This window comes from Macaca fascicularis, chromosome 11, assembly GCF_037993035.2.
Source record: "Macaca fascicularis isolate 582-1 chromosome 11, T2T-MFA8v1.1".
Lineage (NCBI taxonomy): Eukaryota > Metazoa > Chordata > Mammalia > Primates > Cercopithecidae > Macaca > Macaca fascicularis.
The window spans coordinates 29,989,288-30,002,931 of record NC_088385.1 but is presented as its reverse complement, the minus strand read 5'-3'; the positions used below and the strand labels follow the sequence as shown (position 1 = coordinate 30,002,931).

The 13,644-nt window shown below is 39.9% G+C and overlaps 1 protein-coding gene across 11 annotated transcripts in view; it reads right to left on the bottom strand.

The window, feature by feature from the left end:
- STK38L (serine/threonine kinase 38 like) overlaps nt 1–13,644 on the bottom strand; it is a 112,194-nt gene that overhangs the window by 77,836 nt on the left and 20,714 nt on the right. For 10 of the 11 annotated variants that reach the window (XM_045364895.2, XM_074006459.1, XM_045364897.2 and 7 more), the window contains exon 1: nt 941–1,032. The exons of the other annotated variant lie outside the window; for it this stretch is intronic. The gene's annotated coding sequence lies outside the window, so the exon portion shown is untranslated. Of the gene's footprint in view, nt 1–940; nt 1,033–13,644 lie in introns of those variants that run through there. 11 annotated transcript variants of the gene reach the window in all.

Below are 13,644 nucleotides of genomic sequence, written 5' to 3'. Positions count from 1 at the left end.
AAATAGGCAAGAGCGTTGGTTCTGCATTTTATCAAGTGAGAAACAACAGCATCCTACTTTTGGACAAGCCACTACTTTCAGAGCCACTAGCCCTCCCCCACCTTCCATTTCTTTTTATATCATTCCTCCAAACTTAGAACCCGAAAAGCTATTCCACAAAACAAAAGCAGCACCAGTAAAAGGAAAGGCCACTGCTTTTGAAAATAAAGTTTGTTCTTTTGCTGTCAACCTGGCAACTTTTTAAAGGTGAAACGTGCCCTACTCAATTGGTTATAATCTTTTCTATTCCCACATCAAATAACCACTCGTTTGACCTCGATACTAAAGGTGAAAAAAGGAGTGGGAGAAAATGATTTTGAAAGGAAGGGGCTACGGGTGCAATGGTAAAGCTAGACTCTAAGACTGGTTTTGAGCACTCCGTGGCTTCTGGGAGCTGGGAGGCTTTCCTGAGTCTGTCTTGAGAAATGTTTGGCAATCTGACGCATCAGTTTTTAGGAACGGTACACAAACAGCCCCCACAATTGAAGAGCCATGCCTCGGATCCTGGCTCTGGGTGACATAGGCTGGAGGGCACGGGACGGGAGCGCTGGGGCTACCCGGAGAGGATCCGAGACATTTGTTATTGTTTATGAAGCCCAGGCGGGGACCCGGAGTGGGGTGCTCTGGGGCTGGGGAGTGGAAGGAGAAAGGAGCAGAGAGAAGGACAAAGATTCCTTCCCGGGCGCGAGGCTCCCTCTCCGGACACACGGGGCCAGTATCACCCCGGGGAATAAGAGGGCCAAGGCCGTCGCCGCAGGTTCCCCGGAGACATTTCCAGCCCCGGAATTAGCCCCGCTTTCCCTGGACACTCAAAGACACCTAAGATCTCCTCCTGCTCTCAGAGTTGGGGCTGGCGCGGCGAGCCCGGACCCCCAGCCGAGCGCCGCATCCGCGAACTCACCTGCCTCCGGTCGCGCCCGCGGCCGGCTCAGCCTCCGCACGGACCGCAGCCGGCCGGGCGCCCGTCCGCTCCCTTCTCCCCGCTCCGCCCTCGCCCCGCCCCCGGGAGGTGGGACCCGCGGCCTCGCCGGAATCTCGGGGCAGCCTCCCTGAACTCTCGCGAGCCCTCCCTCCTCGGCTTCTCGGTGGCTGGGTCGGTCCGACTCGCCCTGACGTCATACGCACCACAACCGGAAGTAGTCTTCTGTCGTCAACGCCGCTCTCCCCCGCCCCACCCATCTCTGGCTGGTGAAGTTCAGACTAGTTCTGAGGGAGTTGATTCTCACCGCTTCTCCTCTCACCAGCCTCACCTCACTGCCGTTTTTACTCAAAACCTGTTCAGGCCTCTCTTGAGGGTGGCCTAGTGTGTTGCGACATTAGTCACATTCTAAATGTCATCCGAATTTTTCAAACAATGTAATGCAAAGAATGTTAGAAATGGAAAGAGAATTCACACATTTTTCAGATGGGGAAACAGTGGTCAACAAAGACGGATCAGCTAAGTTGCTCAGTCGGTAGCTGTGGGGACTCGAAGCCACCCAGGTTCCTTGATGCTTCCATTTCACCATGAGGGGACTCCAGAGACTGGAAAGGAACTAGGATTTGGAAATGCCACAAAAAATACATTAAAAACCTGTTTGGGTTTTCTTGGAAAATCTAAAATAACTGACAGCACTGGCCAGCTTTATCATTAGGATTTGAGAATTGTGCAGAAGAGCACTCCCCTATAGGATGACCCAAAAGGGACAACTTTGGGAAGGTTGATGCAATTTGCGTATGGGGACAAAACTGGCCTTTGGGAAAGCCAAATAAGAGAATGACTACCAATTATTGTTGACAAGTTTATCCTCAATATGAGTATTGGAGGTTTTATAAAATATCCTTAACTTTTAGTTTATTGAGACAATATATGAAGCTGGTACTGTGCTTGCAAAAATTATCACTTAGAAATGCCACCTGTCATCTTTAGGTTTCCCAAGAGCAGGTGACACAAGCAAAACACTTAGGAAAGAAGCATTACATCATTTCTCTTTCTTACACGGTGCTTTTTCATTCTTTGCTCAGTAGTGGGAAAAGCTCTAGTTTGGTAATTAGTGTATTTTGGGGGAGATTAGCTCCACTTATATGGTCATTTTGAAACTCAAATGACATTTCTCATATACAAGCATAGGAGGTTTAATTGTGATCAGACAAGCTTGACAGAGGCCTATACACCCTTCTCCCTGTAGTGCACGCATACACATACCATTCAAATGCTACAGTAGGATTGAGAATAGTGTATGGTTTGTTCCATAGCAAATTTATGTCTTCAAATGCGCCATGCTAGAGTAATATGAACTAGTGTAGAGTAGCAGTCTAGGTTAATATGAGATAGGCTAAGACTTTGACCTTTAGTTCCTAAATTTTCCTAAATTGAGACCATTGTAAACAAATTTCCCTGGGAGGTTGTTGAAAGTACCTCAATGGAAACAAATCAGAGCTATGAACCAGAATTTTGGTGGTCTATGGACCCCTTTTCAAAACAGTATTCTTAAATGCATAAACTACCTAGGGTTACAAAGGAAATTGATAATGTTAACATACAGTTACCAGAAATACTAAAAAGTGAGTTTGTGTTATAATTATGTGGTAAGTGGTAGCATCTAAGATGGCTGTCAATGATCCTGTGCTTCTGGTATTCCTGCCTTCTATAATTCCCTTCTCTAGTAACTTAGTTCTTAAAAAGGAAATACAGCAAAAGCGATTGGGATATCATTTCTATGATTAGGTAACAAAAAGATTCTGGGCTCCATCTTGCTTGTCCTTGCTCTCTCACTTGCTCGCTTTCATGGAAGCCAGCTGCTGTGTTGTGACCTGCCTTACAGAGAGGCCCACGTGGCAAGGAACTGAGAGATACCCAGTCAACAGCTACCAAGGAATTCAGGCCCCCAGTCCAACAACCTGTGATGAACTGAATACTGCCAATAATCACGTGAGTAAGCTTGGAAGTAGATTTTTTCCCAGTTGAGCCTTGAGATGACTGCAGCCTTGTAAAACCAGATACTGAGCCAGCAGGCCCAGTATCTAGCCAAGCCCAGATTTCTGGCCCACAGAAACTGTGAGACAATAAACATTTGTTGTTTTAAGCCACTAACTTTTGGGGTACTATGTTACACTGCCATAGATAACTAAAGTGGTTATATATTTGCCTCTTTATTAATGCATTAAATAATAAGATCAAGACCTACAGTAATTCTGTAGTAATATAAACAATATTTTGAGATATCTACAACAACTTTAATGGGGTAGAAAATATGTGTGATTCCTATTGAGGAAAAGTCACAGGTATTGCTAATATTCCTGTGGTTTGCTGCGTACATTTATGATGGAACAAATGCTAATTTTCAGTTTGAATTTAGTGAAAAAATTATATAACTATATAACTATATAGTTTTATATATATAATATATATATATATTTTTCTTTGAGGTTCACAGACCCAGGTTAAGAACCATTGACCTAAGTAATAGATCATTTGTAGGAACTTCCAAAACTCTTATCACCAACTATCTGATACAGAATCAAAGTTCAGGTAATAAACATACACTATGGCCACTGCTAACGTTATTAGCCTACAGCTGAATATGACTTTGTATCCCCTTCCTCCACTTATTCCCTCTTCTTTGAGTTTATGCTAAATGTAGGCAGACAGGCTAAAATTGTAGGCCAGAAAGGATGAGAAAACTCATGATGAAAACCTTTTTAGCACTCAATTTATCTAATTTTTGTTTTTACCATTTGAAATTGTTAGCTCCTTGATCAGAACTCTTTGGTATTACTTTTACTCTCTTAGGCCTACCACATAGTAAATAAAAATGAATGCCAAATGGCAGTAGTACATAATAATAAAAGGACAGCTATTGAGGCCGGGCGCGGTGGCTCAAGCCTGTAATCCCAGCACTTTGGGAGACCGAGGCGGGTGGATCACGAGGTCAGGAGATCGAGACCATCCTGGCTAACATGGTGAAACCCCGTCTCTACTAAAAATACAAAAAAACTAGCCGGGCGTGGTGGCGGGCGCCTGTAGTCCCAGCTACTCGGAGGCTGAGGCGGGAGAATGGCGTGAACCCGGGAGGTGGAGCTTGCAGTGAGCCGAGATCGCGCCACTGCACTCCAGCCTGGGCGACACAGCGAGACTCCGTCTCAAAAAAAAAAAAAAAAAAAAGAAAAAAAAGGACAGCTATTGATAAAACCCTTCCACCAAATGAATAAAGCAACTTTTCCATTTATGCAATTTTGCAACTGTGGGATATACCCAAAGCAGTATTTAGAGGGCTATTGTTTTAAATGCACTTCACAGAAAACACAAAAATGAAAACAAATGAACAAAGCTTTCAACTCAGGAAACCTGAAAGAGAAAACAAAATAAATTCAAAGGAAGAAGGAGGATATAAAACTTAGAGCAGAAGCCCCTCCATTACCCTTATGTCCACCAAGGAATGTAAATCAAATATATAATCATTCCCATATATACCTCTGTTTTTCAAATGTATGTAAATTTTGTTATGATTAATAATTTAAAATATAATTTTAAAGATAAAGGCAGAAATTAACTATTAAAATTGACAATAACCAAAAACTGATTCTTTGGAAAAGTAAAGGAAATAGGAAAAAGCTTGACAAGATTAATCCAGGGAAAACAAAAAGACACAAACAGTAACAATGATAATGGAGATGCGACTACAGATAAGGAGACTTTAAAGAGCATAAAAGTTTATGATATGCAGTGTTATGCCAATAGATTTAAAAAGGAGAGAGAATAGGTACTTTTTCATTCTCCTGGAAGTCTCTCCTGATGAAAAGCTAGTAAAGTTTTTACCATGGAAAAAAATTGAAAGTTTACAAGATTTTTTAAAAAGCTGAATGGGCCTTTCCAGTTTGAGACTAAAGGTGCTTGACTCCTGGCTCCTCTTCTCATATCCATGACTTTCAAAAGGACTCTAACCAAGACCAGACAACTAAGTGCAGTTGAGTTTGTTTGAAAATGAAGACTCTATTTTACAAGCTGCATGGGACTTTCACCGGGCCATTTAATCATGCACATGACAATCCATTCAGAGCTATCACCAGACTGTCTTCTGCAAATTACTTTATAAACCTGCAAGCAGTGATTTCTAATTGATCCCTGATTTCTTTTTTAACTGACTTGACTAGACTGAAAAAAAGGCTGAATCACATTAGAGATTTTTTAGCATTAATTTTTCTTGATATTATGGATTGACATCCCTCAGTTCACATTTGACATTACATCACAATCACATAGAGGGTCACTCTTGAAAAAGTATGTTTCTGAAGATTTGATATTCGTGGTTTTTAAAATTCTAAACCATTACTTGCAACAGTTTCCACTGTGTTAAAACAGTTGAACTTCCTTTTCAGTTATCTCCTCCTACTAGAGAATGTGAACTTCAGGGCAAGCTACTAGAAGTGACTCAAAGGCAATGCACACTTTACATTTCTGAGCCTGTTACCAAACTACCATCCAGAGGTTACACCAATTTCCACGCTACCAGCAGGCAGTGCAAGAAAATTCCCATTTCCCCACATGCTTGCTCACATTGGGTTTTGTTTATATTTTTAATCCAGCCAGTGAAAGAAAGACTAAGACCTTGACAGGAAAGCCACTTCACAGGCATGCAATCTATGTTCCTCTTCTTCCTTTCAGCTCTGGCCTTAGGGTTGGGGATAAGGCTATGTAGGGAAGTCAGTTACAAAACCTGTGGCTTGTTTAAATGTAGCGAATCCTAGTAGAGTCTGGGGCAGGCAAGATCATTCTTGGTGTCAGCTGGTGCTGTGTTGATAATTTTGGCTGAATGATTTTATAAAGCTACAGAGAGGAATTGTCAGGGAGAAGTTACTGGGTGTGCTTCTCATTCATTCTGCTATACTCTCCAACCTCCCCAGGAATCAGGTGATTGCTTTCAGCGGGTTAGCTTCGTGCATTTTTATGCTGATTTGATTTCCTGGAGAAAATAACCCAAATAGGGCTTTCAAGGAATTTTTTTTCTCTGATTAAACAACACAGGGCCTTGTGGAGAAGGTTAAGAAATTGTTGTCGTTGTTGTTGTTATTGAGACAAGATCTAACCATGTTACCCAGGCTGGAGTGCTGTGGCTATTCACAGGTGTGATTATGGCATACTGCAGGCTCAAACTCCTGGGCCTAAGTGATCCTCCTGCCTCAGCATCCTGAGTAACCGAGACTCCAGGTGTGTGCTACCATGCCCAGCTAAGATTTATCTTCATATAATAACAATAGGAAGCTGTTGCAGAGCTTTGGGCAGAGGCGTTTTATTTACAACTATTAAGTTGTATATTGCAAGCTGTCTGGGGCAAGAGTACCTTGGCAAGCAGAAATGAATATCTGGTCTACTCACGGTATGCGCTACCAGGGCTGAATGCTACAAAGGTTATCAGATAAATTGGATAAATTAAAATCAGGTAAATCAATCATTGTATTCGTCAAGTAAATTTCTGATTTGACATCCCATGTAGATTTTCTTATGAGGTGAGAGTATGTCAATTAGCCAATAGAAATTTTTGGTTTGCTTGGCAATTACATTTCTCATTATAAATTCCCACTCTCAAATTGCCACATGTTCTCCTCTCAGTTAGACTACCCTTACTCTGTATTGGTTTCTCTGAGTTTGGTCACGTCTGACAAAGTTAAATTTCTGGACATGAAAAGCTAAGTATCAAGCTCTGACTATCCTAAGCAATCCAGACACAATCTCTTGTTAACATCTTTGTGTTGTTACTCTCAGACTACAACAGTTCCTAGGGTAGAATTATAATGAAGTAAAATTCTTATAACAAGATTAATATGCATACTTCCTGGGAAATTTTAATATATTAAAAATGTTTGTAAATAGACCTGTTTTACAACTTGAAATGCCTATCAAAAGCCCCACTCACATATGTAAAATGGTCATTTACATAAAATGGTTCGCTCTTAGGTCAGCTTTCCTGGGAAATCTGAAATACTCAGATTCATGTGCAGGAGATGTATTGGAAAGTGGTCTCTGGATCAACTCAGGTGAGAGAGAGAAGACAGCAAGATCAGGCAAAGAGAAGTTGAAATATAATGCAGTTGCAACAGAGGCTTCAGCCTCTCCCACAAGGGGCTCTGGAGTAGGGATGGCTCTTCAGAGTTGTCCCTGTTGAGGCACAGGACCAGGTCTTTGTACCCCAACCTCAATCAGTCATTGGATGTGGGAGATAAAGCCCACCTGGCGAGGGCAGTAACTAGAGAAAGACTCGGCTGGGGACTCTGAAAAGCCAGCAGTTCCGGCGGCTGTAGTAATGACAGCTGCAATCCTAGAAGGTGGATTTTGGTGGTGCACCACAGCATCTGCTACCAGCCCACTGAAAGCTGCTTCCTCTATCTTCAGTTTGTTATATTGCAGATGCCAATAAAACAGTCATAAAAGCTGCTCCAGCCTGGGTGTGGTGACTCATGCTTGTAATCTCAACACTTTGAGAGGCTGAAGTGGGAGGATCACCTGAGCCCAGGAGTTCGAGACGAGCCTGGGCAACATACAGAGACCACAGCTCTACAAAAAAAAAGTAAAAATTATAGTGGTGCCATGCACCTGTAGTCCCAACTACTTGGGAGGCTGAGGTGGAAGGACTGCTTGAGCCCAGGAGGTCCAGGCTGCAGTGAGCTGCGATGGCACCACTGCACTTCAGCCTAGGTGACAGGGGACCCTGCCTCAAAAAATAAAAAATAAAAATGAAACTACTCCTTAAGAATGTCCCATTCTGCCTCCTGGTGTGCTGTACTAAGGTCACATCACTTCTATATTACCCTGCTTACCCTCAATCTAATCATGAAGAAACAAAGTGGATATTTGACAAATTAATTGACCTGTACTGTTCAAAATGCAAATGTCATGAAAAGCAAAGATCAACCAAAACACTGTTCCCAATTTTAAAAGATTAAAGCCATAGTACAACTAAATGCAATGTGTAATTCCCAATTAGACCCTTGACCAAATTTTTTTTTTTTTTTTTAAACTATTATTTGACAGAAAAGACATTGTTGAGACAACTGGCGAAATACGATTAAGATCTGTAAGTTAGATAATGTTAACATAAATTTTCTGGTTTTGATCATCGTTCTGTGGTATAAGAGAATCTCCTTGCTCTTAAGAAATGCAGCAGCATTTAAGTATAAAAAGGTAAGATGTTCTGCTTAAGCAGTATTATTTAATTTTATCTCAAATATTCCCAGTTTTGCCCCATGAAAAAACTTCGGTGTCTGTCAGTGGAGAGGAACATGACATTTTCAGTAACTAGGACTCATTGTGCTGCACAGAAAAAATGTGTTTACCTGGAATGCCTACAAGGAGAATAGATGTTGTTCTCTAAAAGGGCCCTTTCTTATAGCTTTTTACAAGATCCAGGTGGCTTCACTTTTTTTAGACTTGTACAGCTACCTCCTTCCTGCCTATGCATTTTGTTATTTAGGTCCAAAGGCTGGTTTCACTTACATTCTCTCTGATTTTTTTTAAAAGAACAATTTGTTGCGTACTAGTTCCTTATGATGGAAGTATTGTTAGTGAACTTCCATGGGGATTACAGTATCTAAATAATCTATGTTCAATCAGTAAGAGGCTTTGAATCCTGCTGCATCCTTCAGTGTGAAATAATATTGCTATAAACCTTTACAATCACTTGACGTTTTCATCAAAGGATCCCAAAGCTATTTATAAGCATTAATTTAGCAATTCAACACACCTGTGAGCACATTGAATATTCTCATTTTAAAGATTGATTCAACTAAAGAAAAATTAAAAGGATAGTTGATAGATGTATGCAAATAATGTATATGTCTTATATGGGATATAAAATACATTAGAAAACAATTTGAGCATGAGGATTAGGCCTAAGCCCATTATTTACTTTTTTATATATTTCCAGTATACATAGGGTGAACAAATCCTCCCAGTTTGTCTGTGACTTTGTTAGTTTTAGCACAGAAAATCCTGTGTCCTGGAAATTCCCTCAATTCCAGACAAACCAGAATATTTGGTTACCCTAAATATACCTTCTGTTTTTATTTTAAGTTAAATTAATAAATATTAACTATATACTGTAAGAGCCAGGCATGGTGGCTCACATCTGTAATCCCAGCACTTTGGGAGGCTGAGGCAGGAGGATTGTTTGAGGTCAGGAGTTAAGACCAGCCCAGCAACATAGTGAGACCCTGTCTCTCTCTACATAAATTTTCTTAAAAATAGCCGGGCATGGTACTGTGCACCTATAGTCCCAGCTACTCAGGAGGCTGATGTGGAGGATCACTTGAGCCCAGGAATTCAAGGTTATAGAGATCTATGTTCGTGCCACTGTGCTCCAGCCTGGATGACAGAGTGAGACCCTGTCTCTAAAACAACTAAAGTTATAGACTGGTCAGCTCACTTGTAAACTTAAACTCACACTCTCTTAGTGAGACTTATGAAATTTACATGGGCTTTTTCATTTTCCACCTAAATTTTTAATTTTTTTAAAGAAATGAATATGTAAATAGTGATACAAAATAAAATTATGTGTTGTTCTCAACTTCTTGTGAGCCCAGTCTTAAAATTCATAACACTAAGAAATAAGTTATTAAATTTCAGAGCTTGAAACTTCATAATGGAAAGGTTCATTAGGAAAAACATAAAATATCAAAAAACACATCAACAGAATTCTCAGAGATGTTGTGAGGAATAATAAACTCTGGGGACAAATACCATATATATATATAATATCACATATGCAGAGGGATTATGGCCTGAGAGGGAGTAGACCAGATGGCCAAAACTCTTTAGAGTTCTATTTTCATGGGCTAGAAAGTGAAATGAAAATCCATGATTATTTGAAGGTCTGTAAATGGAACTATCACTTTTTTCCTACTCACCTCTTCCACATGTTTGGTAGAATGTCAGGTAGCCAGGCCCTTATCTGCGATCCATGTCCCCCTCGCGGTGGTAAGGTGGTCAGATGAAATACAAGATGTTCAGTTCCGTTTGAATTTCATATACACAATGAATTGTTTTTTAGTGTTAAGGGTGTCCCTAAGTATTGCATGGAACATACAGTACTATTAATATATAATGGTTTCTTTTTTGTCTGAAATTCAAATTGAACTGGTTGACCATTTTTCCCCCCCTAAATCTGGCAACCCTACTTCTTGGTCACAAAGTGGAGGATTTTTTTTTTTAATAGAAAGAGAACAAGAGCAGCAAGCGTATGTGTTAGACTTCCATAGTGCTTCCCCTTTCATTCAGCAATCTGGGGGCCAACCAGTGTATTGGCTGGATCCAGAAGTAAAGTCTGCCAGTAAAGTCTGGAAATCCCATCCATATTCACAATTAAATTTCCTCTTATCCCATTCTTAAATATGAATAGATAATGGGCCTTTTCATGAAAGTCCATAATATTAAAGAGAGAATTCAAGATAAATAAATAAATAAATAAATAAATAAGGTGATCCTGGAGACAACAACTAATGCATGGAATAGGTTGGAACTTTTTAAAGATATATATATATATATATCTTTTATATATATATATCTTTATATATGTTTTATATATCTTTATATATAAAGTATATATAGTGTTTTATATAGCTATATATATAAAGTATATATAGTGTTTTATATATATATATCTTTATATATATATTTTATATATATATCAATTTCAGAGAAATTGAGATGACACTGTGTTATGGGTGGAATCATGTCCCCCCCAAATTCATAAGCTGAAGTTCCAACTCCCAGTACTTAGAATGTGACAGTACTTGGAGGCAGGGTCTTTAAAGAGGTAATTTTAGGTATGTGCCCAAAAGAAATATCAAAGAGATATCTGCACTCCCATGATTGTTGCAGCACTGTTCACAATAGTCAAGATTTGGAGGCAGCCTAAGTGTACATCAGCAGATGAATGGACAAAGAAAATGTGATGCATATACACAATGGAGTACTATTCAGCCATAAAAAAGAATGAGATCCTGTCATTTGCAACAACATGGATAGAACTGGAGATCATTACATTAAGTGAAATAATCCAGGCACAGAAAGACAAACAGCACATATTCTCACCTATTTGGGGAAGCTAAAAAATTAAAACAATTGAACTCATGGAGATAGAGAGTAGAGGGTTACCAGAGGCTAAGAAAGGTAGTTGGGGCAGGGGGATGGTGAGGGGAAAATAGTGATTGTTAATGGGTACAAAAAATAGAATGAATAAGAACTAGTATTTGATAGCAAAACAGGGTGATTATAGTCAATAATAATTTAACTGTACATTTAAAAATAACAAGAGAATATAATTGAATTGTTTGAAATACAAAGGATAAATGCTGGAGGTGATGGATATCCATTTATCTGATGTGATGCCTGTATCAAAATATCTCACATAACCCATCAATACATACACCTACTATGTACCCACAATTTGTTTTAATTTGGCAGGGAAAAAAAAAAAGAGGTAATTAAGTAAAAATGGGCCCTTATCCAATTTTACTACTGTCTTTATAAGAAGAGATTAGAACATAGCCATGTACAGAGAAAAGATGATGTAAAGACACAGGGAGAAGACGGCTATCTATGAACTAAGGGAGAGGCCTTGGAAGACACCAGCCCTTCTGACACCTTGATCTCAGATTTCTAGCCTCTGGAATTGTGAGAAAATAAGTGTCTGTTGTGCCCACCCAGTCTGTGGAACTTTGTTATGGAAGCCCTAGCAGATCAACATACACTGTATTCCTAAAATAGGAATATATGCTTTGGAAAAGGAAAAATCAGAAAACAAATCTTACTCTTGGAATTTGAAAATACAACTGACAAAAAATATGTAAAATCTTGGAAAGTAATGTAAGGAAATCTTGCAAAAGTGAAAAATAGGTGAGAAAGTTAAGAAATAAGGGATCATTCACATTAAGAGGAGAGGAATTTACTCAACTCATAGGTATTTGAAGGTACAAACCCATGGCAGGGCTCAGTTCTAAAACTGTCTTATCTAAGATTCCTTCTATGAAACAGAGTTCCATCAAAGTCAATTTAAAAAGAGCTTATGTGGAAACTAATAATTATCGCTGTACTTTGTACAAATAATAGGCCAAGTATAATAAAGCAAATCAGTCTTACCATGATTTGTCTTTAGTAAAAATGGGAAACTGGAGAGAGAAATACTGTTTCAAGAACTATGGACACTTGTTATTAAATTCTAGTCTCATCAGTTGTTTTTAAGTTTGTCTCTGCAATTTAGGCTAATGCTGCTTATTCCTGTGAACCAACAAGTGATCTCTGACTGCTGCTCGGAAGAAACAAGAAGGATGGGTAATGTAAAAATCTGGATCAGTATTCTAATTCTGGGCACACTGGAATCAGCTAGTGACCCCATATCAGCTTGGTTCCAACAGTTGCCCAGTTCATGGAGAGCCTTCTCACTTAGTTTACTTGGGATAATTTTACTTATTTTGGTTTACTCTTGTGGAATATATTGCTGTTGTACTCTTTGTGTGGAAATGCAGAATAAGCTTACTTAACATTTTCTTACACTGAAATACTTATTAATCTTCCAGATATTACCTTTTGTCAGAACTCAAGAGTCATGAATGACCCTCACCATACTGACGTTTTCTGACCGAGTTCCTCTCTACTTTGAATACGAGAGACCCTAATAGTTACACAGGAATATCATCACATCTATTCAGCCTGAAGAAGTTAGAGAAGATTAATCTTCGTTCCTCTGCAACGCTTAGGATTAAGGGCTCTCTTAGAAAAAGGAGTGAGGAGCTGGGCAGGATGGCTTATGCTGTAATCCCAGCACTTTGGGAGGCCGACGTGGGTGGATCACCTGAGGTCAGGAGTTTGAGACCAGCCTGGCCTACATGGCAAAACCCTATCTCTACTAAAAATACAAAAATTAGCCGGATGTGGTGGCAGGTGCCTGTAATCCCAGCTACTCGGGAGGCTGAGGCGGGAGAATTGCTTGAACCATGGAGCAGAGGTTGCAGTGAGCTGAGGTTGCACCACTGGCCTCCAACCTAGGCCACAGAGTGAGACTCCGTCTCAAAAAAAAAAAAAAAGAAAGAAAGAAAAGAAAAGAAAAGGGAGAGGGGAAATGTCAGAAGTCTTTAAACCAGAGCAACTCCATCTTGAATAGGGGCTGGGTAAAATGAGGCTGAGACCTACTGGGCTGCATTCCCAGATGGTTAAGGCATTCTAAGTCACAGGATGAGACAGGAGATAGCACAAGATACAGGTCATAAAGACCTTGCTGATAAAACAAGTTGCAGTAAAGAAACCAGCCAAAACCCACCAAAACCAATATGGCCACCTCTTGTCGTCCTCACTGTTACACTCCCACCAGTGCCATGACAGTTTACAAGTGCCATGGAAACATTAGGAAGTTACCCTATATGGTCTGAATCCACCCCTGTTTAGCATATCATCAAGAAATAAACATAAAAATGGGCAACCAGCAGCCCTTGGGGCTACTCTATGGAGCAGCCATTCTTTTATTCCTTTACTTTCCTAATAAATTTGCATGAGAAAAGGAAGGAAGGAAGGAGGGAAGGAAAGAAGGAAGGGAGGGAGGAGGGAGGGAGGGACTTGTCTTCACTTTAAGAGAAAGA